This window comes from Megalobrama amblycephala, linkage group LG1 (genome assembly GCF_018812025.1).
Source record: "Megalobrama amblycephala isolate DHTTF-2021 linkage group LG1, ASM1881202v1, whole genome shotgun sequence".
Taxonomy (NCBI): Eukaryota; Metazoa; Chordata; class Actinopteri; order Cypriniformes; family Xenocyprididae; genus Megalobrama; species Megalobrama amblycephala.
The window spans coordinates 20,654,690-20,682,355 of NC_063044.1; the positions used below are offsets into that span (position 1 = coordinate 20,654,690).

The 27,666-nt window shown below is 38.1% G+C and overlaps 1 protein-coding gene and 1 pseudogene across 3 annotated transcripts in view; both read left to right on the plus strand.

Moving 5' to 3' along the window:
• Positions 1 to 27,666, plus strand: part of LOC125243939 (gastrula zinc finger protein XlCGF57.1-like) — an 848,513-nt gene that overhangs the window by 568,300 nt on the left and 252,547 nt on the right. The gene's annotated exons all lie outside the window — the stretch shown is intronic.
• Positions 14,804 to 25,938, plus strand: LOC125244434 (annotated as a pseudogene).

A 27,666-nucleotide genomic window follows, 5' to 3' on the forward strand; every position in this document is an offset into this window, starting at 1 on the left:
AAATACGTACTAGTACTTAATGGAATAGATACTAGTATCTAAAAATAAGTACTAGTAGCATGAAAATTTAGACTAGTATGTTTAAATGATTAAATGATAAAACGGTTTGCCATAGTATGGCTTGTCAGTAGACCTACTGATATTACAATATGATAGCCCCTCTGTGTTTACAGTAACCATCTGTTTGTTTTGTTTTGCAATCACCTACCGATCATTTCAAAATTAGCCTATATTTAAATGTTTCACAGTGCAGTAATAACTGATTTGTGTTTCTTTTCATAATTGTTTACATGGACAAAAATATAAAATAACACATCACATGTCCCCATAACAGTTTCACCAACATTTACACGGGATGGCCTGGAAGTGTCCATGACGCCAGGGTTCTTAGGAATTCCTGTGTCTTTGCAATGGCAGAGAGAGGGGAGCTTTTTCCACCAGTAAGTTGTTCTATCACAGTCATGCACACATGTACACACACACAAATCCTATTTGGAAACAGTACCATCTTAGTATAAAGGAGATTAAAATGTTTAGAGAAACATATTAGAACATCTAATAAATTCAACTTCTCTTATTTTCCATTGCCAAAGAACACAGTGGAGTTCAACGGTGTCCAAGTACCGATCATGCTGCTTGGTGACCCGGCATACCCCATGCAGAGCTGGCTTATTAAAAGGTACACTGACACAGGGAACCTGACAGAGCAGCAAAGGTACTTTAACGAGCAACACAGCAAAGCCAGGGTGACGATGGAATGTGCATTCAGCCGATTGATACCATCATAAGTGCATGCTGCACTCTCCACAATGTGTGTGAGAAGCATGGTGAGGCCTATGAGGGACCTGCTCGAACTATTCTTCAGGACAACAGGATAGCAGAAGGAGGGACACAAGATGCTGCTGAGCCAACAAGAGTCAGAGAGGCACTGACAGAGTTTTTTTTTTTTTTTTTACAGCCAACGCTGATTCACAAAAAAAACTTTAATTGACAATGTTTAAACATAACATTCTCGAAGTGTGGAGTAACAAAAAAAAAAAGTTTTCAACACTAATGATGAAACGGTCAGTTTTGTTCTGAAAAAATACATAAAAATGAAATGCATCCCTGTAAAATTAGTTGTGCAGGTGTATGTAAACAAATAATCCATATAAAAATCATCATCAAATTTTCCACATGAGAATTTTTCTCGGCTAAAAAATAAGAAAACCTGCTAACTTCCATGTTCTACTTTGAATAATTACTCTGAAAATGTTCATGTTCAAAATAAAAATTATTCTGCTATAGTGCAAGTCTCTGTCGGTTTAATAACACTACATAACTTTCAAACTGTAACCTGAAATCAAACTGTCAAATATAATCTGAACTGTAATTAACCTTTATAATGATGGATACACTTTGCATATATTGACCAACAATACTGAAAGCAATTCACAATATCGTGATCTAATTTACTTTTCCTCATCATCTGGAGGTTGGTAGAATGGTGGATGTCCTGAGGCCTGGCTGAAGGACTGCTGAGCTGGACCTTGAGGGTGTGCTGACACCTGGCTGAAGGACTGAGGTAGATCTGGAGGATGTGCAGGAGGATGGTTGAAAGGTTGAGCCAGATCTTGCAGAAAAGATAGAGGCTGGTTGGTTGTCTGGTTACATGGTGGAGGCTGAGGTGAACCCATGCTAAATTTCAGGGGCTGAGTAAAGTTGTAAAAGGTAGGCTGAAGCGGTAGTTGTCTTGGGTTGTACTGTGAGGGCTGGACTGGTGCCTGGTAGATAGGTGGAAATGGGGAATTTGATCTTGCAAGAAACTGTGTGAACATTGAGAGCATTTTGAGCTCATGCTCATGCTGTGCTGCTTGCATTTTCAATTGAAGCTCAGTGTCGTCTGTGTTGTTGAGGGCACTGCTGATCTTTTCAGCGAAGTTTTCCAGTGTTGCTTCCATCTTGGTCTTCCTTTTCCTGCTCTTGGCAGATGTAGCTGTAAGAAAGAGGAGAAAGTGTTTGGCCATTGTATCACAATTAAAAAAATAAACAGTTAGGCTTGGAGGGTAGACATGAGTATAAGTACAAACTTAGCAGTAATACAGTACAGTACAGTAATAACAGAATACAAAAATAGTAATGGATGGGTTAGCTAAGCGAATATATTACTAATGATTTAGCAACAGCCTGATAAAAACATGATGATTCTTACTTCCAGAGGACTTGGTGGCTGTTGTGCTTCTTCCAGTGGTCTCTGTAATGCCTGCAGCTGATGAGCTTTCTCCAGATGTAGATGGTGCAGAAGACACAGAAGGTGCAGAAGACACAGAAGGTGCAGAAGACACAGAAGATGCAGATGGGAGTGACTCGGTGCTTGTATCATCTGGTGCAAGCAAACATATCATGTAATGCTATAATGTGATGTATTCAATGCAAATATTATGAGCTGGTTCACGTTACCAATTGACATAACACCCTCAACACAAACACGTTACCCTGAGAAGATGAGGATAACATGGTAGCCCCCCTCCTTATATGTTAGGTTATAATATGGGATTTGGTTCTGTAGAGCCAGGTTACCAGTGCACTGGATCAGATCGTAGATAGACTGTGTACATGAATGACAAGCCCAATCTCATGAAAGTGCGTATCTATACCAGGAATTAGCATAATTCATTGAGGGATTTGTCAGTGTGATTGATAGATTAAGTATTTCAAATGTAGGCTATTATATACAAGCACACACAACTTTTTTTTTTCTCACTATCTTTTGGGGGTTTCTTGCTTTTAGACTAGTCGGATACAAAACTTCCATTTAAACAACAGTAAAATTAGTCATCGCGCACATCCCTAATAGATACGCACTTTCATGAGTGTTTGGAACGACAGTCACGTAAAGGGTACTAATCTCTGCTTCTCTGGTGGGTTTCCAAGTTGTGCAAAGAATACTGGGAGCAGCTGACTGGCTCGTTTATTCTGTGAACATAATTTTCCTATAACAAACACGCCAACTTTCTAGTCTCTTTCTACAGTATATGCGTAGGCTATGTATGTCAAGACTGAAAACGTACCTGTCTCGCCATCTATATCGAGGCTGTCTGCCGAACTCCTCTGAGTTTCAGGCTCCTCTTCACCTGCTTCGTAGCTATCCAGCAGCTCCAACGGCTGACAGCTGGGTTTATCGCCCATAACATGGCTAATCTCGTTATAAAATGGGCAGTTGATGCGACCACGACCGCTTCGGTTGTTAGAATCATTTGCTTCTTTAAATTTAGCTTTAACCCTCTGGAGTCTGAGGCTGATTACACTGTATTCAACAATTTTATGTCAAATTTCTATATAGAGGAGTAATATTTATTCTATATTTATTCTATATAGCATCACTATGAGTGCTGGATACTGTGTTTTCAATTCATACTTGCAGCCGGAGGGCGCTCTGTGCACCTTTAGGCCACAAATCCATATAAAGAAGAAGAAGAACCAGGAACTAACTGCATAGGTGCGTCCCAATTCGCGTACTTGTGCACTATTCTATGACGTTTTTAAGTATAAATAGTGCGAGTAGTGCGTTCACACTGAAAATTCCAAAAAGAAAAAGTGCACTTTAAATACCCGGATGCAGGTATTTATACCATTGCCATTGCATAAATACCATTGCTGCGACAGATTTCCATCAATCGCAGGGTTCCCGTCTGTCCTTAATGTCTTAAATTCACTTTTCAACATTTTAAGGCCGTAAATAGGCTTACATTTCTCAAATAGTGTAATAAATGTCTTAATTTTAGTTTTAATCAGTCTTAAATTAAGGAAAGACGAGGTGTATTCACCCTGCTGAAGGGGATGAGTTGAGCAAAAGCACGTTCCTCTCTCCACTCTAAAATCGTTCTGTAATCACTCCGCTCTTGGTCCACTCTGGGTTTTCCATTCCACTTAGTATTGGAGAAGTGCATGTCAGGCTACGTTCTGAGCTAGAACGTTATTTCAGCTAGCATGGACACAGTTGCAGGAAAGCTCCGATGTATTGGAGATCGATAAAAGTGTAAAAAATAAACAGATGGGCTTGGCTTAAGCCGAGTTCAGACTGCATGATTTTCAAAGTAGTCGGGTCACTGTTCTTTTCACACTGCATGACTATCTTGGCCAGCATTCAGTCGCTGCTGTGTTCAAACTGCACGATGGATTGGAGACAGAAGGTTTCACACTGCATGACTTTACAATAGTAAGAATCGCCGACAACTCTGTCTGGCACGCAAACTACGTTTCACAACCAAACACATGCGAGATGTGACAAGGAAACAACGCGATATCACGCGTGCAAGACCGGAATTCTCATGTGAGACTGAGATGAAATGTCAAACAGACATGGGTGCTCCTGCCAAATTTCTACTCATTTTTCTTCCATTTCTTGGGTCCAAATAGACCGAGAAGAAGCCTTTTATTGAAACAAAGCCATGCTTGCTGATATTTTGGTCTATAGCTCCTCCCTGAACTCCCCTCTGCTCTGTATCTTGCTCTCTCATTGGCTGTCGGTCATCGCCGATGTAGTTTTCAGTCAGAACAGTTTTCACACAGCAGGATTTTGAATCGCCGACAGGTCCAGATATTTAGCATGCCAAATATCTCACGGGCGTCGGCGACTCGTCTGTGATTCTCTCAGATCACGTCTTTGCTCATTCATACTGCGTGATTGTCACTCACGTGAACGAGCACCGATTTGCCTGTGATTTCGAGCATTTGTCGGCGATTTCTCAAAACCTGTCGGCGAGCCAAAATTGGGGCTAAAATCGTGCAGTCTGAACTCGGCTTTCGTGAAATGGGTGAGAATGGCTTTTAGTTTGTGGGCTAAAAGGTATGTGTCTTAAGCCCGCTTCTGCCACAGTTGAGTAAAAAATATAATTCTGTAAGTCATAATAACCAGAAACTTTATCGTTATATGTTACTTTGCAACACTAGATGACTTGCAGAAACGTTAACAGTTGTCATCATGAATCCGAATTAATGTTATCAACGTGCCTTGTGAGATCATCTTGAATATGACTTTTGAGAAGGAAATGCACTTTATATTTTTACAAGATGTTTATTTTCTTTTAGTGACCCCAGTTGAGGTCATTATGGCCAGTTGTGACACACCCACATCCACCACGTCTGCACCCAGTTTAAACTGTAAGTACTAGTCTTGGCTGCTTGACATTTGACAGCTGATATTACAATGTCCGTCTTAAAAGGACAACAAAAATTAGACTGTCATCTATATTTTGAGGTGGTGTTGCTAGTTTGATCTGTGTTCTCCCACATGTGACAGCATTCTCAACATAAAATAGTTAAATTCTTCATGACCTTTTTCAGTACTTAAAGCATTTAATGAACTCATTTATTTTCCTTCCATAGACACAGTGTGGATCATAGGTGACAGCCATGTCAGACGTGGTGCCCAGAGAGCTGCAGAGACCATGGGAAGAGACCTCAGTCTACCAGGTGTCCGTGTCTGCTGGTTTGGCTGGGGTGAACTGCGGTAGAGAGGACTTTTCCCCTTCTTCTCCCATTCCCTGCAAGGAAGAGCAGCACCGGATGTCCTCCTCATCCACTGTGGCAGCAGTGATATGGGGGAGGTCAGCAGCGTGCAGCTGGTGAATGCCATGAAGGAGGACCTGCACCAGTTTAAGCTCCAGCACATTGGCATGAAGATCCTGATGTCAGCTGTGACCCAGAGGTGCCGGTGGAAGGCTGGAGTGAATCTGTTGAAAATAGACAAGGGCAGGAAGTTTGTTAACAGTGTTATGGCTACATTTGTTCATAGCTTAAATGGTGCCATGATTTAGCACCCTCACATTAGACATGACAGTCCTGGGCTATTTTTGAAAGATGAGTTCATTTCACACCTATGAGAAATTATGTTTTTACGTACAGTAGCTGACTGCCTTAAATTCCACTTCCAAACGTGGTGAAGTGCTTACAGTGGGCAGTGTCACTGCTTTTGAATTTGGTCTTTAGGGCCCATTTTGTTAAGACTAAATATAGCCCTAATGTTGAGTTTATGTTCATCTTTACGTAACACCTGTAGGCGTAACACTGTTACAGCTCTGCTCTTCCTCATCCTTGCATTCCCACCCTTTATCCTCCTCATCACCATCCTCTACCATCGGTTACCTTCCCATGGTCTCTGCAGCAATAACCTAAAGACTGAATGAACCCTGGCAGTCTTGTTGCACTTTTAAATAAATTAAATAGATTCTGTCTTACACCATTGTTTGAGCACTTTTTAATGGCATGCATTGATGTTTTAATTGCTTTATGAGTTGAAAAATCTAAACTTTGTCGAATATTCACGTCACCTTAACGGGCGCCTTAACTTAAAGGTGCCCTAGATTGTTTTTTTACAAGATGTAATATAAGTCCTAGGTGTCCCCTGAATGTGTCTGTGAAGTTTCAGCTCAAAATACCCCATAGATTTTTTTAATTAATTTTTTTAACTGCCTATTTTGGGGCATCATTAACTATGCACTGATTTTTTCAGCACGGCCCCTTTAAGAGATGCGCTTCCTCTGCCACACGAGCTGTCGACTATATTACAGCGCAAAGTTCACACAGCTAATATAACCCTCAAATGGATCTTTACAAGATGTTCGTCATGCTGTATGCATGCTTCGAATTATGTGAGTAAAGTATTTATTTAGATGGTTACGTTTGATTCTGTGTGAGTTTGAGGCTATATGCTCTGTGGCTAAAGCTAACATTACACACTGTTGGAGAGATTTATAAAGAATGAAGTTGTGTTTATGAATTATACAGACTGCAAGTGTTTAAAAATGAAAATAGCGACAGCTCTTGTCTCCGTAAATACAGTAATAAACGATGGTAACTTTAACCACATTTAACAGTACATTAGCAACATGCTAATGAAACATTTAGAAAGACAATTTACAAATATCACTAAAAATATCATGATATCATGGATCATGTCAGTTATTATTGCTCCATCTGCCATTTTTCGCTGTTGTTCTTGCTTGCTTACCTTGTCTGTGCACAGATCCAGCCGTTAATACTGCCTTTCCTTGTCTAATGCGTCGAATGGGCTGGCATTATGCAAATATTGGGGTCATACACATTAAACGTACGTAACGTAACAGTCGGTGTTATGTTGAGATCCGAGCGTTTTCCGGAAGTCTTTTAAACAAATGAGATTTACATAAGAAGGAGGAAACAATGGGGTTTGAAACTCAATGTATGTCTTTTCCATGTACTGAACTCTTGTTATTCAACTATGCCGAGGTAAATTCACCTTTAATCAGGAGCTTGCTCTAGTAGTGACGTGATTACAACCTAGTGAGCAGAGGCAGAAATCCGAAACAACAATGGAGGACAAAATCTTCACCGTATGTGGATACCTGGAGCTGTATGATACATCTTCATACTTTTATTGAAACAAGAATAAAAAGGTTCTTGCTTGGAAGACAGTGAGTGAGGAGGCAGACAATCTGGTAAGTTGTAAAAAACACTCTTTACTCAAAAGTGGATTTCACACACAAATAAAGCGAGTAAATTCAAAATGTTCAAGCGTCCAACTATGCGCAAATAGCACGATTTATTCATGCAAGTCGAGTCTTTTGCGCTGACTATATTAAAAACTGAGGAGCGTCATTTTGCGGAGGCTTGTAAAGAACAGTTCCTGTCTGTTGCACGTAAGTGGGACATCGAGGGCAAGACGACAACCATTTATGGAACGCGAACAGGGCCAAATGTCTTTAAACGAAACGCGTGACTTTTGACCGTGTCAACACGCACTGTTTGTTCGCGTTAACGCGGCAACACACACAGCAGCCAATGAAATTGTTGTATTTGAGACTATATTTGCATATGTGACGCGATGGTACGTATGGCCTGGTTGGCATATATACGTATACAAACATCAGATGTCATGTTTATTCATGAAGGATGTCGTAATGGTATGCTGGTATGCACGTATACAAACATCGAGGGAACATTAGGCTTGTTTGAGATGCGCCTCGCCTGAAGTTCAGCCGAGAGTAGGCGGCTGCAGTTAGGGGAGGAGTGAAAAAAGTGCAGACAAGACGAACAGTTCTCTGTTCTCGTAGTGGATCAGAACCTACGAGATCAAAGGCGGATATCGCGGGATTCACACTCGTGCGCTGTGTTGCTGATAAACTGGATGTAATTTAAGTTCTGTTGCTTTTATATGAAAATAAACATAATGAACAATACACCCAAAGTACTTGTTATTTATTTCCATTCGAAAGATGTGTGTATCAATCATTTTTACTTTAATTATAGACATGTTTTTATATATATTTTTTTATAAATGACAACGTTCGCATAACCCATAGAGAGATCACTGTGTCAGAGAGTTTGGGAATATTCACACATTATTTTTACACATAAAAACATGATATTAGAGTTTTAAAATCAAACATTTTAAATCAGATCAATACATCACGGTTGTTTAAACCAATAAGCTTTAAGCTGTGTCGTCAGCAAGTCGTTTCCCATCGTGCTTTTGCTCAGCGCAGTCGGTGGAGAGCAACTGCGCTCGACTGCAGAATCCGACACGTCCGCCTCGCACTCGCGAGAGGTTTCTGACACACGTCGGCATGACATCAGAGCAAGGCGGCCCACCCTCTGACACATTTCTAACCGGCATGCATCTCGCGGTGATCACCGGTGATCGGTTCTGCGCAGAATTTGCTCATCTCAAACAAGCCTATTGGTACGTTTTGTGTGTGATGTCAGCCTTATGTCATGATTTGTCATGCCCTTTTAAGTTGTCCTGCGTTCTTTCTCCGATACAAAAGTCAACAGCTGAAACCATCATGGCTTAGATTAAGGGCCTACTCCTGTGTTAATTTAAACCCTGTCTGGGAAACTGCCCCCAAAGGCTTCACAACGTTATTCTTGTCTCTATAACTTATGGATTCCTAAAGACATGTTTATGGGTAAATAAAATATTAATAATACAAATAAAATGAATATCAAAACATATTTTAAATATAATAATATATATATTATATAATATAATGAAGTCATTTTATTATAGAACCCATCAGCCTGCAGCAGCCAATATGATGTTCCTGGCAATAATCTTTTTATGTAATTTTTTTTCCACAAAAGGTCAGCAGGCACTTAATGGATGATCTGTATGTTTTAACTGGTCATTGCATGCATGTACTGGAAGTTTTATTTTGTATTTAAGTGAAATTATATGACAAATATGTTTATTTACTATTATGGATCCAGCAGCAATTTAGGTAGGCCTAAATAAACTGCATGCATATAATGATATGTATATTTTTAAACAGGCCCGGCTCCAGATATGAGATGAAAGGTGGGCCAAATGATATTCCAGGTGGGCCGGTCGGATTGGTGGGGGGCTTTAATGCTTTAATCTCACATGTCTATTGATATAGATAAGGCAATTGTTAGGGTTGTTTGTTATTGTTATTGTTATAAACTATTATACTATTTTGAAAAATCACATTACAAAATATAATGTGAGATAACACAAATAATATTTGCAACATTTATTATTTAAATTTTTTTGCACGAGCTGTTTATACTGTACGAAATTAGAACTTTTGTCCAATACCTCCTCTAGGGGGGTCCGGGGGCATGCACCCCCGTAAGAAAATTTTGTACATTTTAAGGTTAAAAGCATCAATCTGGTGCACTTTGGAAGCTCAAAATTAAGAGCTTCAACTCATGTACAGTGTGCAAATTGACCAAAGAAACAACATTGACTTGTACCTGGACATTAAAGAGGGTTCAAACATATTTTTAGTTGTGATATAAAGTCTACATCGTTTTAGGTGTTTTAGGATGCCAAACAATTATAACAATAAAATAATAATACATATATGACAGTAATATCCATATAGGCTATTGTAACAAATGCAATCTAATATATATATATATATATATATATATATATATATATATATATATATATATATATATATATATATATATATATATTGCTTAGGCTACTTTACACAACGTATAGGAAAATTAAAATACTAGTTTGTAGCCAATTTCTAATCCTTGAGCTTTAATTTTGATCACCAAATCGCCAGCTGATCGTGTGAGCAAAGTGCACACTTCTCTTTAAAACACGCAGCACAAACAGACTAAATAGTATATACTTAATCACTGTATATATTTTGGTGCTTTATTAAAGCACAAAGCCATTACGGTTTCGATTTTAGTTCATTGGCAAAATACAATGTAGAGACCATTTATGTTTTAAATTTTCCGTTCATTATGAAACGGTGGCGGCGCACAGGGTCATTAATGGGAAACACTGAATGAATGAATGTTAAAGTTGTCGTATCAGTTGTTATCATAACAAAAACGCTTCAACCGGACCGAACGAGAGTCTCGAGGTCTGCCGCTGCGCTGAGTGAGTGACAGGAGGCTGCGATGTGTGTGAACTCGCTGTCATATGGATACTGTAGAGAAGCGGTATTGAACGGTTTAACATATTTTAGAGACATGTTTCGAAAAAATATATATTTTAGCAGCACTACTAAGGGGGAGGTTGCCGCTTGGTCTGGAGCTGAATTGAATATCACACTAATTTTGTGATTGGCTGTTATGTGGTGTGGGGCCAGGGTGGGCCAAGCCTCTGATTGGGTGGGCCAGGCCCATCCTGGCCCCCCTGTGGAGCCGGGCCTGTTTTTAAATATAATTCAGGAGTTTTGGAGGGAAAACAGGAAATGTTTAAAGGTTAAATATTAAAATAGGCCTAGTGAAATTTCATGACAAAAAAGACTAAATTATTGCTAAGCATTTTTGTTATTGAAAAGGGGCACTGCAATACCAAAACCAATATCGAAAGCTCTTCCTAACTGTGAAACATGGTTTAATGCTGATTTGAAGTCATGCATTTTCTTGAACAATTTACAGGGGAATTTCAGGACAGCAGTTCATGTCTTCAACCTTTAGAGAGGTTATGTGATGCAACAAGACAATGAACCAAAGCACACAAATAAATCAAGTAAAACATAATTTACATACCAAAATTATTTTTTCCTATACCTCAAGCCAACTGAGATGCTATGGCAAAACAAAAAGATGGATGCAATCGAGACAACACAGAAAGACTGATCAAATGAAACAAAGTTGTGAGAAGTGATGGTCCAAAATTGGTAGAAACCCTTAAAGGCAGCTATTAAAAAAATTGTGATAGAGGATTTTCTGAGGATCAACAGTTCATAAATGCAGTGGTTCACTTTATTTTACCACCCTGCACTGTGAATGATTTCTAAATGGCTATTAATCATAAATGTGTGTTTGTCTGTAATTGTAATTTAAATTGAGCTCACACCACATTTTATGAATTATCAATGCAGATTTTCAAGAGGTGGTTTCCTGGACATGGTTTAAATTATGCCAAGAGTAGGCCTTAATGAATAGTTAACCGTGGGTTAAAAAAAATGCTGTCTGGAACAAAGATTAAGCACAGATTACTAACACCTGGACTATGAGTCCTGAACTAAAATAAACAGGATTCATTTACAGTTTTATCTAATTGCTTACACAGAATTTCTGAAAATATGGCTCCATTTCTTGTAACTCTACACACAAAACACACAACATGCAAAACATCAGACATCTTTTGTAAAAGCAACACTTTGTGCAAAACTATTTTAACTCTTCCAAAAAATGTTGTTTTTGAGTATAACTACACACAAATATGCACAACTGAGGAATTTTACAGTTGAACTAAAATCAACTGAACTGAATCAACACTGAAGTCACTTGAGCTGAATATTGACACTATATTGGCTTGTTAGAGCCGCTTTGCAGCAGAATTTGTTTTGAATTTGTTACTGAAGCTACTATGAAACAATATATATTGTAGCTTGTATGCATATTCTTTCTTTCTCAAACCTGAGTTTTGATTTCTAAGTGATCAATTTATGTATAAGTGTTTTCACACATGATCATTGGCTGTATAGGTCATCAGTAAATGGCAATGCACCACCCCCGACAAAAAAAAAACGTTTTTTGTTAGTTTTGAATGACATATCTAATGTAGAGAACTGTGTTTAGAGTTTTCCAAAAAGGTTGTTTTTCAATTGCAAACTGTGTGTAAAGCATATAATGTGCTTGTAGTTTTGCAGACTTGGTCTTAAGACTCTGTACATGAGTGAATGGTTTCAGTGAGTGAGCCTCAAGTCACACTTTTAGTGTCTAAGCAATTTGAAAAAACTGTAAAACAAACTGTGACAGAAGTCGCCTATATGGAATGAAGAAAATCTTAAAATTGCATGGGACCGAGAAGCATAAATGGCAGCAAAAAAGACTGCCATAAAAAAAACCCAAAAGACAATTATTTTAATGCAAAAATTTCACACATCAGTTTCAGTTTCTGTTTGTTAGTAATCTGTAATTTCAGAAAGCCATTTTATTTTAAAAAACACGATTAAGCAGATTAAGGCCTACACCTGTCTTAATTTAAACCCTGTCTGGGAAACTGCCCCCAAAGGTTTCACAAAGTTATTCTTGTCTCTATAACTTATGGATTCCTAAAGACATGTTTATGGGTAAATAAAATATTAATAATACAAATAAAATGAATATAAAAACATATTTTAAATATAATGAAGTCATTTTATTATAGAACTAATCAGCCTGCAGCAGCCAATATGATGTTCCTGGAAACAAAACAGAGACAGAACAGTATAAACAAACTATACAACCAACTAAATTACAAAAACATTATTAGGCTATGTGAAAGTGAATAAAGTTCACTTTGTTCACTGTGTGTGTGTGTTCAGTTATAAATATGTGCTGCGTAAATTAGCCTTCATACACTTAGAAATTATATTTAGCCTAACTTTAAAAAACAAGCAATAACCCATAGAAAAATTATAATAATTGTCTAATATTGAGAATTTACCCTACTTAATATACATTGTAACATAAGGCTACTTTACGCTAGCACAGTAGTCAGTTAAGCAATTAATTAATATTTTATATTAATATGTAGCCTATGTAGCCTAGGCTACATCTAAAGGTAAGTCTGCTTACATATATATATATATATATATATATATATATATATATATATATATATATATATATATATATATATATATATATTACACTTCGACATGTACAGAATGTGCACGTTAAGAAACACGTTCAAATTTGTCGTCTTAACATGGTAAAACTACTGTGCGTCTTTACATGTACTAAAGTAACGCGATGACAACTGACGCCTTAACACGACCAGAATGTGCATGTCTACAGACTACACACACAAAAGAAACACGTAAAAAATTGCCGCGTTAACGCGAACAAACAGTGTGTGTTGACACGGTCAAAAGTCACGTGTTTCGTTTAAAGACATTTGGCCCCGTTTGCGTTCCACAGGTTTGAAAACAGATCCGGCACGGAGTCACCCATAGACATATATATGTAGACGCCTCATGACGTGCTGGAGCATGGAGCGCCGCCATATTGGTTGGGTCTCTCCACTCAACACTAGCACCAGAGTCAGTCGGAGTCAACGGAGAGCGAGCAATTATGCCCGTATTTTGTGCAGCTTACGGTTGCAATAACCGACGCAGTATTGATACCAGATCGCATGGGATTACATTTCACAATTAAGATTGAACAATGATTTAGGTTATTTTACCATTTATAAAATTATAAATGAGTGAGTGAGTGTGAGTGAAATAAATTCAAATGAACAATCAAACTTGTTTCTTTATTAAAATATAAAATTCATTCATTTATACATTTATCAATATGCCATTGTGTGTGTGTGGCAAATGGGGCAGACCTTCAGTAGTCTGCATGCTGTGAAGTTTGACGTTTACAACTGTGTGTTTGATCGCTCTAGTCTAGACTCTACATCAGAGAACCAGAAAGTCAATTTTAAAAGCGTCCACATCACAATTTAATTTGCTAAATAGGCAGCAACTCACACTAATGACCCCTGACATTGAAGACTTTACTTATTGATTTAATTACAAATATGTGAAACATTTCATTTTTAACTTGACTGAACCTTTTAGCAATATTTCTGGTATTGAATAAACTACATTTATACTTGAAATTTTGCTATTTTACTTGATTACCGATTCTTGAAAGATAAATTGTGTTTCAGTTTGCACTGACACATGAATGAACTCATACAACCTTTTTAACGTTTCTTTGTATCATTTTTATCACAGTTTTTTTTTTTTTAATACAAAGATTATCTGATAAATATGGTTAGATTTCAGTGCACTTCTGTGATTGTAGACAATGCAGTGTCTGAACAGGACTTTTATTTTGGAGTGACGACATGACGTCATAAGACTGCGCCGCAATCCTGCATCTGCTGTGATTCTGCTGAAGAAAGGTTTGTTTTAAGAATTTAAGCTGTTTTAATCGATAGAAACAGTTCAGTGATTTATAGATAGTGTGTTTTGTTTTAAACAAGTGATGTGAAATGAGTTTATTTACTATTTAATGTAACATTGTAATTGTTTATCTAACTGTAATGAAGGATATTTGTGTGAGTAAAGCTCATATCCACTGACGAGAAACAGTAAACCTGCGTCTCATTTCTCTCTCTATAAATCATAAATCAGTTTATCATGAACACGAGTTCAGTCTCTGGAGAGTTATGATGAACTTTTCAACTCCGAGTCAATTGAATCAAATATTTAGAGAAATGATTCAGTGAATCACGACTCATGCTGCTCAAACATGAACAAGAACAACAAACACTAACAAACTAACTAATCATGTAATCAAGTATTTAATTTACAGCGTTAGTTGTAGTTAGAGTGTTTTTTAACAGGTGAAGACTATTAACTCTTGTTATTCTTTTCTTACAGATGGAGTTTATTAAAGAGGAGACTGAAGACATGAAGATAATTATTAAAGATGAGACTGAAGACATGAAGATTGAAGATATTGAGGAACAAACAGGTTGGTTTTATTCTCATCGTTTTATTGATCCTAAAATGTCCAGCTCTACAGAAATAGAGAATATTTTGTGCAACATTAAACCCAACATCTACATCTGAATAGAGAACAATGGGAAAAAAATCTTTGAGCATCTTAATGCTCAAAAGTGCTGTACTTACATTTTAACATACCTGAACATAAACAGCAGTAATTGAACATTAAATCAAGCAAAAAAAATATTTTATAAATAATAATTTAATGTGTGAGTGTCATATGGAGGAAAGTCAGCAGGGCAAGTGTGTGAAACATTTTGAAGTATAACAGAGTGAACTGATAATATTTGAAACCAGTGGAAATATTCACCTTGTCATTTGTGGTTTGGTGTAGTTTGACATTCAATAAGCGCTGACAGATGAAATGGTGTGAAAATTACATGTTGAGACAAAATTATCATGGCTGTCGTTTACATGTTTTTGTTAAAAAAGGTTTTGTTGAGGCTGATTTGGGGCTTGGAGAAGTTTTGACATGCCCTGACATTTGTGCTTTTTTCAGTTGTTCATAAATATATAAATGACAAAAGTGTCATTACACTGTATTCAGCACAAACTAGGCTACAATAATATGTGAGGAACATGTATGTGAAGGAATAATGTTTATGCGTGGTTATTGAAAAAAAAAAAAACTTAAGTCACTAAAATAAGGCCAAAAAAGTATATTAAATCTATGTTCACTAGACTTTTGGGTATTGGAGGTTGTAGACTAGAGTTTTTGCTTGAGAATTATGTAAAAATTATGCTGCCTACTCCTTCATATAAAACAATATATTGATTTAGTTTTTGTAAGACACTTTTTGTCAAGAAACACAGTATGCATGGAGGCGTGAACCTGCATGAATAATGGGTCATTTACACCTGAGAAGACAAAGGAATCACATAATAATGATCTGAAATGACTTGCATATTAATGAGGCCTATCAGTCAGGTAGGCTGTGAAAAAAAACCCCCTCTGTAATAATGTCTCAGCTCATCATAAACAGCAATACTGTGAAATATTATTACAATAAAATAAAATAATGGTATTCTATTATATTCTTTAAAATATAATGTATTTCTGTGATGCAAAGTGTCTGAACAATTATGTTACCTCTATGGCATTTCATATAGGCTTTTAGCTTAAAAGCATGCACATTTGGAGAATTATTGATGGATTCTTATATATTTATGTCAATTTTCTATACTGAGAAATAATATTTATTGTCATCACTATGAGTGCTGGATACTGTATTTTTTAATTCATACTTGCAGCCGGAGGGCGCTCTTTACACCTTTAGTCCACAAATTCATAATATAAAGAAGAAAAGGAACTAGGAACTAACGGCATGTCTTCTAGAGATCGCTAACCATTGCTTTAACATCCAAATAAACACTTTTCAAGACAATAAATACACGATTGAGACGATGCATGTATTGACTCAGAATTTGCCTCTGAATAGCACTGGCTCCATGGGCGTGGCCGCATTAGCGGGAAATGAGCTGAATCACAGACTTCTGACATGGCTCTCTTTTCATACAGATTACATAAACACAGAAGGTTTGTTTTCAATTTGACTTGCACTATTTAAAACCTGACATTTCAACGTTTCTTTAGACATAAGTGTCATTTTTTTGTCATTAGTATTCATAAGTTAGTTCATTTTCTGAGAACTATCAGATTGGACTTCGTTCAGAGGGAGAGGAGAGATCACGCATCATGTTAGTTTTCTTTATTTTACAAAAAGCACAACATTGTGTTTTTACTCTGAGTGTACACAAATAAAATAAGATATTCTATAGTTTCTATTGATATATTACTTATGTCTCTATGACAAGAAATGACGGAGTATTTTAAGTCTGTTTTGCTGCAATGTGAAAAAAAACCCCTGCAAAACGCGCCAGCGCGTTTTCAGACCTCAGGGAGTTAATATTCTGTGAAAGTTCTGATACAAACTGAAATAAGTTCAGTTAAACTAACAAATTAAATTAGCAGCACTGGATGTGTGAATAAACATTAAAGGGATAGTTGACCCACAAATGAAAATTCTGTTGTCGTCCCAAACCCGTATGAGTTTCTTACTTCCGCTGAACACAAAAGAAGATATTTTGAAGAATCTTGACCAAACATTGACTTCCTCAGTAGAAGAAAAGTACTATTGAGGTCAGTGGAAATTGTAAGCTGTCTGATTACCAATATTCTCCAAAATTTGTGTTCAACAGAAGAACTTGTACAAGTTTGGAAAAACATAATGGTGAGTAGATGACAGAATTTTCATTAATAACCCATTAATATTGCAAGCCAAAAGTCACAATTTTGATTGTAAGTGCCAAATAAATACAAAGTCGGACATGGGTCATTGTTATGTGCTCATAAATATAAATTTATGTGTAACTCCTAAATGCAACGAGATATTTTTACCAAGCTTGACACACTGTATGTATGGGCTCACTGTGAGGACACATAAAAAATTGGTGGTGCTATATTTGAACAAAACATGAAATTTGCTTTTTCTACAGTACCATTGTACCTTGAGAAACAAAAAACGTCACTGCAAAATGACCAAAAATGATCTAAAGCCGTGACTCTGCAATGGTTTTGCATATTGACACCAAACTCTGTGTCACTGTTATGCCACACTGACCACATCAATTAGGTGACAAAGCCACCTACTGGTCAAACACAAACGGCAGTTTAATTGGTTACTTAATTTTAAGATGACGATTACATTGTAATCACTGAGTAATTTTAAAGGATTAGTTCACTTCAGAATTTTTCCTGATAATTTTAACTACATATATTTACTATAGAGCTAGGGTTGAGGTTTGGTTTAATTTCATAATTAAGCATTATTAACTCATTACTATAGTGTGTAACTACATCACTTGAATAGGATTTCAAACCACACATGAATGTAGCTTGAAATGGGTTTGTATAAATTGCATTTCATGTATAATTATTATTATTATTATTTTATTTTTATTTTTTTGCAGTTCACACTTGCTAAATCTGATTTCAATCAGATATGCACAAAAATCAGATTTGGACTGACAGTGTGAACGTAGCCCAAGACTTTGTTGATATAAAATTACAAACAGATTTTTGATATATCGATTGCTGTTGCCATGGCACCGGATTTATTTGAAATTTAGATCAGGTGTTTTCAACCTGTGGGGCCCCTAGGGGGCGCGAGCACCTGATTTTACTATCAAATCATTAGTCATCCACTAGAGGGTGCAATTTGACTATTCTCCCAGCTAATCAATGGCTATGGTTACAGCAGGTGTGGCGCAACTGAATTTGAGCAAAAACATCTAAAAACAAAATGGACTGGTGGCTTGTAAAATCAAGAATATCAGATTTAAAAAAAGTGAGATTAAAGGGTTATTTCACCCAAAAATGAAAATTGTGTCATTAATTACTCACCCTCATGCCGTCCCACACCCGCAAGACCTTCGTTAATCTTCAGAACACAAATGAAGATATTTTAGTTGAAATCCGATGGCTCAGTGAGGCCTGCATAGGGAGCAATGACACTTCCTCTCTCAAGATCCATAAAGGTACTACAATCATATTTAAATCGGTCCATGTGAGTACAGTGGTTCAATATTAATATTATAAAGCCACGAGAATATTTTTGGAGCGCCAAAAAAACAAAATAATGACTTATTTAGTGATGGACGATTTCAAACCACTGCTTCATGAAGCATCGGAGCATAATGAATCAGTGTATCGAATCTGCTGTTCGTAGCGCCAAAGTCACGTGATTTCAGCCACTGGCAATTTGACACACGATCCAAATCATGATTCAGTACAACAGAGCTGTTGAGAACATATCCACATCGCTATGATCAGATGCTTTCTTTATGCTGCCAGCGCTGTCATTTTTTGTTGTCTGTTTATTTTGTTATTGAGAGAAAAACGTGCAGTACTTATCACATTCTATCAAACACCTCTCAGGAGTGCGGATGGCATTGGCAGATTCAGTGAGTTTCCCGAGTTTTGGATTATATAACATGGTCTATTTTGCAAACAGCTGACTCCACTCGTGTCCGCACATCCTTCAAAGTATACTAAATGGATGCGGATGCGTGCAGATGACCGAGTTCGACACATGCGCAATACAATTTTTTTCTATACTCTTTACCAGACTTGTTTCATCAATGGGACATTCGTTGGGCAGGATCGGAGAAGAAAAAATAGTGCATCCACCATTGCAACATAGTTCAGAAGATAAACCAAGAGAACAGGAATCAAAAACGATGGAGAAGGCATGCCTCTGAGTTTACTCGTCTTGTTTTTGAATCGCTCTTTACTCATTCTTCTTCGACTGCACATTGTGCTCAGTACTGTGTGTACTGTCACCTAGTGGACTCTTCTTTCCTGCTTGCGCTGTTGCACGCGCACCGTCCACACGGCCGCGAGCCCGAAAAATACGTCATGCGGACGGTGCACGAACGCGGACGGCCGAAGTATACCCGGGGCTTAACGCTATTGATGCACCTAGCACTTCTCCGGCTATGCGTCAGTTTACGTTCTGAGATAACGCTGACATCTGGCGGTTGGGTTTATAAGCACAATAGCACAATTCGACTTGCTGTGGAACAAATAATAGATTAATAAGACCAAAGATTGCCCGTTTTATGTACTCAAATTGAATTATGTCTCATGTTTAACCACTATAAGAGCCAGCGGTAAATCCCCAAAGCGCTGCCCGAGATGAAGCTGTTCTCCGCGCTTACACGACCCCTGAATGGCTGCTGACGCCCTGGAGCTCGCATCTCTCGAAAACATCTAAATTAATTGTAAAATAGGCGATATTATTAAATATAAGTCACATATATAATATGTATATATATATATATAATATGTATGGATTATGCAGGCCGTCAGCAGCTAGGAATTAAGTCCTACCATGATGTACAGGGTACAACAGGCCATATTTTATTCCTTTAGCCCTTAGTTTCTCCCGTGGACCGTCAAGCAGTTTGCGTTGGGAAGACACCTCTGCTGGAAAGTCCGGAAATATACTGATATGACTCCCATCAAAACAGAGAGCGGGCTTTGGTTACGGGCGAGCTGCAGTATCTTAGTCTTAATAGTATCATGATGTATCCTGGCAATCATAACTCGCGGTCTGTTGTTCACGATGCGGCCAATGTGGTGAGCTCTGTCAACCTTTGTCACGCGGAAAATTATCTTCTCCCGATAGTGAAGGCAATAGGCCAGAGACCAATTGTGTGGGGTTGCCCTTCTCGATGTTCTCACAAAGACCAGCTATCTTGATAATTTGTCAATGAGATCTGGCCTCTAAACCCGTTACCTTGGACTTCAGAGACACATTCTCTTGTGATAAACTTGCTAGAGTGCCTTCCACTGTGTCGGCTGATGAGGACGAGCCTTTTTGACAGTCTTTTTAGATTTATTCATCATTAGCATATTAATTATGTTGAGTGATCAAATTTAGCAAGAGCAACGAAGTTTTAAATGATTCATTTCAACAAGTGTGACGGAGCTAATTGAAAACACGTCCTACTCCATGTGCTGCTCTCTAGCGCTCTTTGGTATCGGGGGTAATTTTACGAGTACGTGTACAAGTATATGAGCTTGGTATCGGCCCAATACTGATACCGGTATTGTTGCATCCCTACTGAAAACCCCTGATTTAGATCATGCTGAGGTTGTATGTGTAATCATGGGAGCTGATTAATTATTGTTTATGGTCATGATGCCACCAGCTGGCAGCAATAAGTGTAGCACATATTCAAGCATTTAAAAAAGTCCTTTTATAGTTTATTTTATAAAAAACTGACAACTGACTACAGGTCGGCTCCATAGCAGATTTCAAGCAATCAAGATCTTAGAGAGTTACATGTAAAGTACTAGACAGATTCTGCTAGTATTGGACATTTACAAGTAACTGTATAACTGTAAAATGTAAGTTTTGTGTTGAGGAAAGCACATCTCATTTAATTGTTTTTTTTTTTTTTTTTAAGTTGCCAGCCATCACCAGCATTTTTGATTATTATTACAAAACTTTAATGACCCCAGAAGATTTTGTTGTATGAATAGCTGAACATGCAATATGTCAAGAAAAATAACACAGATGATTGCGTTAGTTTGCATGTACTTGATCAAAGCTTTTATCTCTTCTTCCTGCTGCTGCTTCTTCTGTGTTTTGATCTGGAGGTTTTGTACTGATTCAGATAAGTAAAAGCACCCCACCGTATACCAGGAAAATTCTGTCAATGGTGGGAAAGTTTTGTGTCATAAATTATTCTCAAAATGTGTCTTAAACCAAAATTAAGGGTGTACTCACACTTGTGAGCACTTTTGACCCCCAAAGTTTAGTTTGTTTGGCTAGTGTGATTGCTCCGTACCATGCCCTGGCCCGCTTGAAGAGATTAGGCTCGGTACGGCTGTAGTGAGATCGCTAACCGTGCCGCAGTACGGAACAGCTACTACTTTTGTGTGTGCTATGTCTGACATCATTACAATGACAAATATCTTCTATTACTAATAGCATAGTTGACTTTTCATTTAACTTAATTAATTCAAGTATATTTAGGTTTATAACAGTTCTGGTTCTCGCCTTATTGGTGAACAGGAATAGTAGTCTGCAAATATCTCTATGAATGTCAGGTCTTCTCTAACAAGCTGATGATCTTCACCAGATGTAAAAAATACAGGAGACATACAAAATGTGCAGTGGTGGGTCCCTGTGGACCAGGTTTGAAAACCACTGGTGTATTGAGTATAAGATCTATAGACGGGATGGTCAACTCTGGTTCTGTAGGGACACTATTCTGACGAGTTTAGCTCCATCCTTGATCAAATACTAGGGATGTCCCGATCAGGTTTTTTTGCCTTTGAGTCCGAGTCATTTGATTTTGAGTATCTGCCAATACCGAGTCCCGATCCGATACTTCTATAATACATCAAAAAAAGAATAAAGAAGAGCGAAAAAAACAGATCCAGGACGTTCCTTATTTTTTATTTAATTACAAACAGAGCACTTCTGTGAGGTAGCTTGAACAATCAAGTAATAAATAACATAAATTGTTCACTTCACTTCACTTTAGTGCAACAGTAAATATAAAAAAGGCTAATATAAAAACAAATATATTTGGTTTGATTTGGGTATGCTGCAGTCTGTGTAATAACTAAAATAATGTTTATATATATCATATTTTCTGGCTAGTTTACTTTAGTTTTTTATAATACACCATACTTTAACCCAAACTGAATAATAAAAAACAAGTTTAAATGGGTAATCTTCTATTATTATTTTTGATTCTTAATTTTCTTTTCTGTCATACTCAAATTCTTGTTAAAACACATTAGACATGCGTATTGTGTGCATTTTGAACACTTTTTGTGTGAAATTATATTTATTTTGTCCATCAAAAGTGTGCTTTCACTTTAATTACGCGTCAGCAGCGCAGCGTGTGTCTCAATCAGCTCCCTAGTTCAGTAGTCAGGGCACTGATCAGGGTATCAGCCACATTCACTTTCATTATATACTGATTCACGACCTAAAGAGCTAGGGAGCTGATTGAGACACAGGGATAGACTCGGTGCCGAGACGATCGCGGCACTGCTGCTTACGCGACGCTCCTGCCTGACGCTTTACGAGCTGCTCCTGCTGCCTGTGTGAATGCATCCGTTGGTTGACATGCACACTGAAAAAAATATGCGCTACTCACGCGCCGCTTACGCTTGCAGTGTGAAACAGGGCTAACTCTGTGCCACCGCATCACTATAGATGTGTTAAAAATAATGAGAATATATATACATATATATCCGAGTCCTGATCGGGAGGTAATGTCCGATTCCGATCGAGTCTGAAACCACATGATCGGATCTGGACATCCCTATCAAATACACCTGCAAAATTTAACCCTTATTCTTGAGGACTGCTTGAAAATTACAGGCACATGTATTTAAATAGAGATAAAACTGAACCATGCAGGTCCTCCAGGACCAAAGCTGCCCATCCCTGATCCATAGGGTAGGGTATAGATCAGGGGTGTCCAACCCTGCTCCTGGAGAGTTACCGTCTTGCAGACTTCAGTACCAACCATGCTCCAACACACCTGCTGTAATTATCAAGGAACCCTGAACACCCTGATTATCTGGTTCAGGTGTGTTTGATTGGAATTGGACCTGAAATCTGCAGGATGGTAGCTCTTCAGGAACAGGTTTGGACACCCCTGGTATAGATCATACATGTTGTTGGTTTTGATGCTTTAAATGTCTAAGTTGTTTTGTCTGTTTTCGTCCTAGACCTAATGACACTGAAAGAGGCGAGTCATGAACTTAATGAAAGGGAAGAAGAGAAAGAACATTATGATAAACATGATTTCATGACTGGGGAAAGGTCGACGCTGGCTAAAAAGACTTCCTCACGAAAAAGAGTTCAAAAGACAGGAACTAAAAGTTATTTCACCTGCCAACAGTGTGGAAAGAGTTTTGATCAACATAGAAACCTTCAAGTCCACTTGAGAATTCACACTGGAGAGAAACCTTTTTCTTGCCGGCAATGTGGAAAGAGTTTCATTCGAAAAGGAAACCTTAATGTCCACATGCGAATTCACACTGGAGAAAAGCCTTACACCTGCCAACTGTGTGGAAAGAGTTACATTCAAAAAGGAAGCCTTAAAGTCCACATGAGAATTCACACTGTAGAGAACCCATTCACCTGCCAACAGTGTGGAAAGAGTTTCACTGGAAAAGGAAGCCTTATAGCCCACATGAGAATTCACACTGGAGAAAAGCCTTAAGCCTGCCAACTGTGTGGAAAGAGTTACATTCAAAAAGGAAGCCTTAAAGTCCACATGAGAATTCACACTGTAGAGAACCCATTCACCTGCCAACAGTGTGGAAAGAGTTTCACTGGAAAAGGAAGCCTTATAGCCCACATGAGAATTCACACTGGAGAAAAGCCTTACACCTGCCAACAGTGTGGAAAGAGTTTCAGTGAGAAAGGAAACCTCACAGCCCACATGAGAATTCACACTGGAGAAAAGTGTCATACCTGTCAAGAGTGTGGAAAGAGTTTCAGTCTAAAAGGAAAACTTGAAATCCACATGAGAATTCACACTGGAGAAAAGCCTTACACCTGTCAACAGTGTGGAAAGAGTTTCAGTCATAAAGGAAACCTTATAGTCCACATGAGAATTCATACTGGAGAGAGCCCATTCGCCTGCCAACAGTGTGGAAAGAGTTTCATTGGAAAAGGAAGCCTTGACAGCCACATGAGAGTTCACACTGGAGAAAAGCCTTACACCTGTCAAGAGTGTGGAAAGAGTTTCAGTCATAAAGGAGGCCTTAAGCGCCACATGAGAACTCACACTGGAGAAAAGCCTTACACCTGCACTCTGTGCGGGAATGGCTTTTCACGTCAACAAATCCTTAGGGAACACATGAATATTCACACTGGAGAGAAGCCTTTTACATGTGATCAGTGTGGAAAGAGTTTCGTACATAAATTGTCACTATATTTTCACATGAAAATTCACACTGGAGAGAAGGCATTCATGTGTGATCAGTGTGGAAAGTGTTTCAGATTAATGGCTATCCTTAAGGAGCATATGAGGATTCACTCGAAAGAGAGCTGTTTTAGACGTTGTCACTCTGGAAAGAGCAGAGGTGTAAAGAGTACCTGAAAACCATGCTTGAATTAAAGTACAAATATCTTCCTCATCTCCCAAATCAAACACCTGTGATTCACAACTAACTGCTAATGCGCTTGCATTTATGTAAAGTAGCCTTGTTGGCAAGTTTGGGTGAGTAAAGGCAAACATACAAGATATAGTACCTACAATGCCTTCTTTATAGCAGAAACTGCTGCAGAAATATTAGGTGCCATGCAAAATGTAATGCAAGTATTGATGCTGCACTGATATTCATCAATATCCAAAGCTTAAAACCTAAAGAATTACCTACGTGCAGATATGTCGCAATAGGGCAGTCAATCACCTGGGACCTCACATTTTGAGGGACCAACCCCAAGGGCTGATAATTTAAACAGTCAGAAATGTTAATATAAACATCCAGCAACATCTCTGCATCCTCCTTAGTTGTGGCTGTCCTGTCTCATTACACTGGTTATGTTTCTGTCGCCTCGCCTCAGCCACCTTTTTCAAACTGGGATAGAGCTTAGGTAGAAAATGCATGATTTGATTTAACATGAAGAGGATTATCTGTCTGGCATAGCCGCTCACTCTAACATTAACCTAGATAAATGTTCGCTATTAGGCGCATATTGAAGGGCAAATTCCAAACAGCATTTTTGAGCCCTTGAAGGGCACTTTGAGAAAAGGACGCCATTAGTGTATCAAATGAAAGTGAACAACTGAATTCCTTTACTAAGGGCCTATTAGTGAAGGGTACATGCAATGGTCACTGAGAGGAAGGAATCTTATCATTTGTGGTCATGTGACCCAGCGAATACTAGTGATTCTTTTTTAAACTTAGATTACGGGAGAGTTGGGGTGTGACAGTATGGGATTTTTTTCTTACTGCGGTGAAGAAGCAACAAATTACACGGTTTGGTGGTTAACCGCTCCGCCAACCCATCCCCCAGGAATTATAGAAGTTTTTCCATAATTCCTATTAAACTCAAAAGATTACGGCTGTCGCGATAACTGCAATATCGTAATACCGCGCTATTGACAAGCCAGCCACAGAGGACTGCAAAAACTGCAGCAACTGCAATATTTGCATGTTTTTTATTTTTTGAAAGGTTATGTCCTTCTCATTTTACACTTCATTCATATGTACTAAATATTAAATAAGTTAATGATAGCATAATGTGTACCATGGTGATTTGTACAGAGGCTCTGTAGATTGGTACTAAGCAAGTCTAAACAGACAGTGAATGTGAGAGAGATCGACTGAGCGTGTGTGATTACTTGCGTCTGTCCTTCAGGCCGTTTAACTTCAAAGTTAAAATGATTTCAACAGCTTGTTTCATTACATCTCTCTTTAAATGAATCTGCGTTTTTGAACATGTAGTTGAATGAGCGGTTTTAAAGACTCAAAGACAGTCCCTTGCTGCCACCTTACAAATACGGCACAAAACAAAACAAATATGGCATATTGCCATGTCCAAATTCACCGGCTGCCCCTTGTCATCTGTCTCCAACGCAATATTTGGCTTAGGCACTTAGTTCGAAGGCATTTTTTGAATAATGTCATCTGGCCAGCACCGTAAACGGTAAATAATAGCCTATACAACATAAGTTACGTACGTGTCTGTTTGATGTTAGGGTGACAAACGGTTTACAAGGTACTTTTGTTTTTTTTGCTGGTCTGCCTCAGTGGTCTAACAGCGCTCATCGGTGTCAAAATGACTGAGATGGCAAATCAAAGCAGGTGGGTTTACCGTTCACTGAAGCAGAGCACATATTCCACCAGTTTAGCGTTGAAGAGAGCGAGGTGAGATGAGGTTGCTAATCATTTAATATCAGCCAACTGTTTTATGATAGAAATGTTAAATGACTTACATCTATAACTATTTGAGTTTTCTCAAATATGGCCATTTTGAGGGATGAAAGTTGGATGTGTTCTGTAACAAAGGGGGCAGCGCGATCTCAGAGAAAGAGAGAGCGTCAATGAAAGCAGTGCATATTTTGTTTAATGTAAAGACATTATGGCCTTGGGCAGGTTTGGCATAAATAAATTATAAAGGTCCTAGAAAGCCCATGCAGAGCAGCCGGGATTTACAGCTTTGCATCGTCCACACATCGGCCGGAGAGCATTCGCGATCAGAGGCAGACATCTCAACATTTTCCCAATTAGCAAACGCTCTCCGAGCTACATCCTTGCGATGGAACTTTGTGCATCGGGTCGACATCTGCTGTCCATATCTATCTATCTATCTATCTATCTATCTATCTATCTATCTATCTATCTCTTTCTTTGAATATTTCTTTCTTTGAATATATCTTTCTTTCTTTTTTCTAATTGTAGGACATTGATTATATGTTCTTAGCTATACCTTAAATCGCATTTACCTCACAGGTATCCTTATGTGTACGATAGTTGATCGTCTGAAACTACATACAGTTCTCCAGTAAAGTATTAATGTAATTTATAACTGATTATGTGTCCATCGTTCATCATGGTGTCAGAAGATGGTTTGTGGAAAGGAGAAAGGCCTTTAAAGAAAGTCAAGTTTCATTGAAAACACTTGAAACAAGAAAGTTTCGCTTACCTTGTTAGAAATGGCAGAAGGCTTCCGAAGACCCAAACCATTAGTATTTGATGGCAACATTTCTTAAGCTTTGTTCATAAAAATAAAAAAATGGAGAGGAATTAAGCTCATTGAAGAGCACCAGGCTCATAGCCTATGGAGGTGAGGAGATAACCACAGCAGGCTTTGCTACTTTCACCTGCCACTCATCAGAAAGAGCATATAACCTCTCATTCTACATGGTACAAAGAAATGTACAACCATTGATAGGTCTACCAGAATGTTTACAAATGAAACTGGTTTTGTTCAATAAAGAAATTCATCACAAAAGATTAAGTTTCAAGCTTTGCAAGCCAAATTTATTCTGAATATCCAGACCTTTTCAAGGACAAGATTAGAAAACTTCCAGTAACATATTCAATGAAACTGGAGACCAACAGTTGTAATACCTGCACACAAAATCCCAGCAGCCATGCAGGGTAGGGTTGAAGCAGAATTACAAAGAATGGTCCATATGGGAGTTCTTAGTCTCTGAATTC